Source organism: Oryx dammah, unplaced genomic scaffold (genome assembly GCF_014754425.2).
Source record: "Oryx dammah isolate SB20612 unplaced genomic scaffold, SCBI_Odam_1.1 HiC_scaffold_29, whole genome shotgun sequence".
Taxonomy (NCBI): domain Eukaryota; kingdom Metazoa; phylum Chordata; class Mammalia; order Artiodactyla; family Bovidae; genus Oryx; species Oryx dammah.
In genome coordinates, this window is record NW_024070213.1 from 15,211,508 (window position 1) to 15,217,507 (window position 6,000).

Genomic DNA, 6,000 nt, shown 5'->3' on the forward strand with positions numbered 1-6,000 from the left:
ATTCCTGGTTGGGACTTCAACTTTCAATTCAGGGGGTGTGAGTTCAATCCCTGGTTGCGGAACTAAGATCTCACATGCCTTGCGGCCCCCAAAACCTCAAAAGGTAAAAGAGACAATATTGTAATAAATTCAAAAGAGACTTTTTAAATGGTCGACATAAAAAAAAATCTTAAAAAGAAAATCCCTAAACAGTTTCATAATACCTGGGAGCAGACCCAACCTACCTTACAGATGTGACAAAGCGTTCAGCCTTGAGACAGTATCGAAGGAAAGGCAAGCAGGGTGGTCTCTGAGAAGCTCCAGGAGGCTATTAGAACTGCTTCCCACTCTGATGTACTAAAGTCAGCTAGACTCAGAGAGGTTAGGCAAACTAGCCAACATCACACAGCTAACGTAGGACAGAATGGGAGTGAGGACCACATCTTCTCTCATCGAGTCCAGAGCATCTTCCCTGACTCCACCCCACCTTCATAATCACATGACCTGGCATCACGTGGGCAAGTTTCCTAATTTCATTCGGTCCTGAGTTTCTTAAGAGCTTCCCTGGTGACTCAGACAGTAAAGAATCTATCTAAAATGCTGGAGACCTGGGTTCAATCTCTGGGTCAGGATGATTCCCCTGAAGAAGGGGATGGCAACCCACTCCATTACTTTTGCCTGGAGAATTCCATGGACAGAGGAGCTTGGAGGGCTACTGTCCATGGAATCACGGAGACGGACATGACTGAGCGACTAACACACACTTGAGTTTCCTATAAAATGAAGCTGATATTAGGGCCTACCTCTCAGGATGAGAGTGAAAATGTGTGTAGCTGAAACAGGGGGCGTGGACCAGGGGAGAGTGGTCGGCTGGTGCAGGGTTATGGGGGGCTCCTCTGAGCCTTAAGAGTCTGAGCATACAGAGTTCCTGTGGACCCCCAGAAAAGGGGATGGCAGTGGGACATCCCTCCGGGGCTTCAGACCACCACAGTCATTAGCAACTGGCACAGCCATCACCTGATATTTCAGCAAGAGTTCCGAGCCTGCCACCTGATCTGCCCAACTCACTGGGTGTCGTCAGGATGGAAGCCAGTCGTGAAAGGCCCCAGGCAGTGCAACCGACATCCCAGACACAGTCCTGAAACTGGTTCAGTCTCCCCTGAGAGGCGGGACCAAGTGAACTGGCCCCACCACACAGACGCACACGCCTGGCTGCTCATTGTGACCCTCATTCAAGGAGTCTCTTTTTCTTGCCCAAATCCCTCACGCTGCAGCCCAAATCAGTCTCCTAGCACTTTTGATTTTTAAGTACAGACCAAATCTGGAAACTTTCTAAAGTCCTAGGCTCCAAAAGCACAGTCCAGTGGGATGGGAAAGGAGGTCATGAAGTGGAGGAGTCCTGCGGCATCGCCCTTCCTCGGTAGATGCTCCAACAGACAGTGCCTCCGATAGGCTCACTCCTGCCCCGGCTGCTGGTCCTTTCCCTTTAGTAACAGGCGAGAGAAATGGAGAGCAGAGAAGCAGAGCCCAGGTGCCTGCCAGGACCTGCAAGTAGGAACCCCGGAGTCCTGGTCCCCACTGTGCAGCTCAGAAGGGCCATATCCACTTCCCTCCTATCCTTTACACCGGCTCCACATTAGACCCCCACCTGCAGATACAGACTCAGCACAGTGTCCTGGAGAGATGAACCCAGATAGCTATGATGAATGTGACCAGAGTTCGAGCGGGTTCCATGGCAGCTTATCATAGAACACAGATAGAGGGCTCTTTGGGCTTCCCCGGTAGGTCAGTCAGTAAAGAATCTGCCTGCAATGCAAGACTCTGATTCGATTGTTGGGTCCGGAGGTTCCCCTGGAGAAGGGATAGGCTACCCACTCCAGTACTCTTGGGCTTCTCTGGTAGCTCAGACAGTAAAGAATCTGCATGCAATTCATAAGACCTGGGTTCTATCCCTGGGTTGGGAAGATCCTCTGGAGGAGGGCATGGCAACCCACTCCAGTATTCTTGCCTGGAGAATCCCCATGGACAGAGGAGCCTGGCGGGCTCCAGTCCATGGTGTCTCAAAGAGTTGGACACGACTGAGTGACTAAGCACAGCACAGGGGGCTCTTTGCCTCAGGCCAACTAATAGGTTTGTGCTGTTGGGATATAAAGATTGAGGACAGCAAGGGCCAATCATGGCAGCTCACCCCAGCATACTCAGGAGCTTGACTTGGCCTTACAGAAGAGGGGAGCCTGTGTCCTGCGGGAGTTAGTCAGGAGAATGATCTCCACACTTGGGTTACCACGGGCCCCAGTGCTTCATCTGTCAAGAAGTATTCTGAGCATTGCCTCTGTCCATCCACCCTCTGATGCCCTGCTCCCTTGGACCACTTGCAGTAGCTGCCCACTGCATCTCAGGTCTGCCTGAAGTGGGAGTAATGGTGTGGCCATCCCTGCAGTGGCCTCAGTATAGACCCCAGGATGCTCTGTTACATCCTTTCTGGAGGATGGATTTAACTGTGAGTCACGCTGACAAGAAGACCTGAGGTTCGGGACATCTGGGCAGGTTGGGAGAAAGCTGATTTGACACTGAGAACTCGGTGGGGCCACTTAATCACTCATCTGGCCTTGACCCATCCTTCGGCAGCACCCTGCCCACTCCCTGGTCCCCTTGGCCTGGTGAGAGGGAGGACCAGCTCTGGTCACTGACCCTCTGATTTCCTGCAGCTTGGAAGTCCAGATGCCGGGTCTCCGGCCCAGGATCACGGTGCTGTCTGTGTGGCTTCCTCTCCTCTTCATCCTGTCATCCTTCTTCCTGAAATTTTGACACAACCCTGCTTCATGTCAGTGTGATTGTCAGCCCGGAGGTGTCAGCCTGCTTGGGGTGGGCTCTGCAACCTCGTTCCTTCTCCGGAACCCGCATACAGGCCCTGTTGCGGGGCTAGAGACCCCAGCTTCCCTTCTTACCCCAGGGTAGTTGGGCTGCAGAGCAGGGGGAGGAAGAGAGAGCACAGCTCTGGTGGCCTTGGGAGCATGAGGCTCCTGGCAGCCCCGTGGTGTGCCCTGTGCTGCGGGACAGACAAGGCAGGGTCTCACCCCAGCCTTAGGAGCAGAACTGACTCTCCTCTGGGATCCAGCCTTGAAAGGAGCTGCCTGGGAGTATTCCCAGACAGGAATTGTCATCAAATGCCACTTTCCTCTGGCTCCACCCAAATGATTCCAGGATTCCCCATCATCCAGAGTCCAGGCCCTTCTGTGTTTGGAAATAGGATCTTTAATCCAATCTGACCAGTATCCTTAAAAGAAGAGGAGGTTAGGAGAAGGGGGTGGGGGAGATAAAGAGAGAGAATGGACCATATGAAGATACAGGAGAAGACAGCCATCTACAAGCCAAGGAGAAGGGCCTGCAACAGATCTTTCCCTCATGGCCCTTAGAAGAAATCAACCCAGCCAACACCTTGATCTTGGCCATCTAGACTTCAGGATTGTGAAACAATATATTCCTTAAGTTAAACCCTCCAGTCTAGCCCTTCCTAAAGGCAGCTCTAGCAAATGAATACAGATACTTTAAAAAGGAAAATGGGTGCTGCGGGCTAAGTCGCTCAGTCTTGTCTGACTCTGTGCGACCTCATGGACTGCAGCCCACCAGGATCCTCTGTCCATGGGATTCTCCAGGCAAGAACACTGGAGTGGGTTGCCATGGCCTTCTCCAGGGGACCTTCCCCACCCAGGGATCAAACCCAGGTCTCTTGCGTCTCCTGCACTGGCAGGCAGGTTCTTTACCACTAGTGCTGCCTGGAAATCACAGCAAATTATAAATGTTAAAAGCTTACAGTTACCGTTTAAAAAAATCAGAAAATACAGAACACCGAATACCAAATTTCATGAACTGCCTGGCATGCCTCTATAATACTTTCCCATAATTTTTGTCTACATATTCTTCATATTGAATAATGGTTTTATCAAATCATCTTCTATAGAGAGAATAGCAATAGAATTCAGTTTCTCCTGAAACATGACTGATCACATTTTGTTTTTTAATATTAATATTTCAGAAAAGTTCTTTGCAGGTTGTATCCTTGCTAATGACATGTACACTGTCAGAACTGTTACCAAATTTAGGAAGACCTCTAGTAGTTTCTTTTACAAATCAGCTGAAAAATATCAGAATGTGTCCATTTTTTAAAAATATAATGATTCATCTTAAATGCCTCATTAACCAGCCTGCCATCATTGTTCTCATTGTAAGATTATGTTAACTTTATCAATGATAGCAGTTTCTGTTGATTCAGCAAAAGAAGGAAAATCCTTTTTCCAATATGAACCTGTAATTCATCCCTTTCCTTTAATTGGATTATATAACAGTATAAGAGCCTACACGTCACTTCTATTGGAAATGTATCACTTCTATTGGAAATGTATCATTTCTATTGGAAATTTCTCTCTTCCCCTTAATGAATTAACACTTTAGTGTGATCTGAAAATTTTTCTTACAATTTGTTTTTAAAGATCAGAATAATTTTAATCTTACTTTTACAAGATTTTCGAAACCATGTAACACAGGAATGTGTTGCTAAGTCTCCTCTGAGCCTTTGGAATGGGCTGGAACAAATGAGAGAATTTGAAGCTTTTTAGCTTCCTGGTGGCTCAGAGTTAAAAAAATCTGCCTGCCAATTCAGAAGACACAGGAGTCACAGGTTTGATCCCTGGGTCAGGAAGATCCCCTGCAGAAGGAAATGGCAACCACTCCAGTATTCTTGCCTGGGAAATCCCATTGTCAGAGGAGCCTGGCGGGCTATAATCCATGAGGTCACTAAGAGTCAGAGACGACTTAATGACAACAACAGCAGCTTCCCGGTCAGTCAGCCGTGACCCAGGTTGAAGATGTGTCTCAGAACAACTGAACCATACACCTGTACTTCCAAACCCCACTGCCCCATCTCACCTGCCCCAGCCAGCAACAGTGGTCTTCAGACCTGTGGTCTCAGGCTGGAACAAATGTCTGTGAGCTTAGGATGAGTTTATGCCCTCTTTCAGTGTCTGTGAGTAAAGAAACAGTTGGCTGAGCCCAGATGAAGGTGGCCTTTGTCTACTCTGGTCATCTGGTCTACACGAGCAAGATTTTCTCCAGCTCTGCGTATGAGGTTTTTCCCTCTCTGTCATTTTCAGCAGCCTTAAAGGGTTTGCTTTTTGTTATCCCTTCCAGGCAGATCCTCAGCATTTCCCGGGGGTGGGAGAGTTGTTAGAGGTGGGTGAGAGGAGTCCCACCGGTCCCTCTGCGTGGCCCGTGGCCTTTGTGGACGTCACAGTGGTTAAGTGTGGGCTCTGGAGCCAGGCAGCTGGCGCTATGACCTGAACTCCACCCTACAGTTGCCATGTAACTTGGGGCAAACTAGCCCCTCCAATCATGCTCCTGTCATCTATAAAATGGAGGAAACAGTATCCAGTAACACAGGGATCGCTGTTAAACAGTGAGAGGTGAGAGGTGTTGCAGGTCAAGCACTTAACTTCGGGACTGAGCACTTCCCAGGTGCTCACTGTGGGGTGGTCAGTGTTCTGATTAAGGGCGTGACCCGGAGAATCGGGGGGAAATGGCAGTGGGGATGGGACAATCCCTGTTCCAGACAGGTTCAGGCTGCCGCGCCCAGGCCATTTCTGCTCAGCAAAGCCCTGCTACAAATCCCAGCCCAGTGTGTGCTGGACATCAGCCACCAGCAGGGCAGGTCCCACAGCTGCTTTTGAGAAGTCTTCCCAGGTTGCATGCTCCTGCCGTGAACTCTGCCCATAACCTGTTCCTGCTCTGAGTCTGGGCTCAGCTTGTTCCAGCGCCACACCTAGTGTGGCTCTGAACTTGTGCACTGGAATCAAATATTCAAAAGCATAATCACAGACTTATGTGGCATAGAGGTATACGCTTATGTATACTATTTATGCTTACGGCTTAAGTCTATGCTTAGGTTTACTACTAAGATGTGGTAAATCACTACGTCTTACATTTCAGGCAATGGGCTTCCTGCAAAGGAGAGTCTGCTGTGGCTGC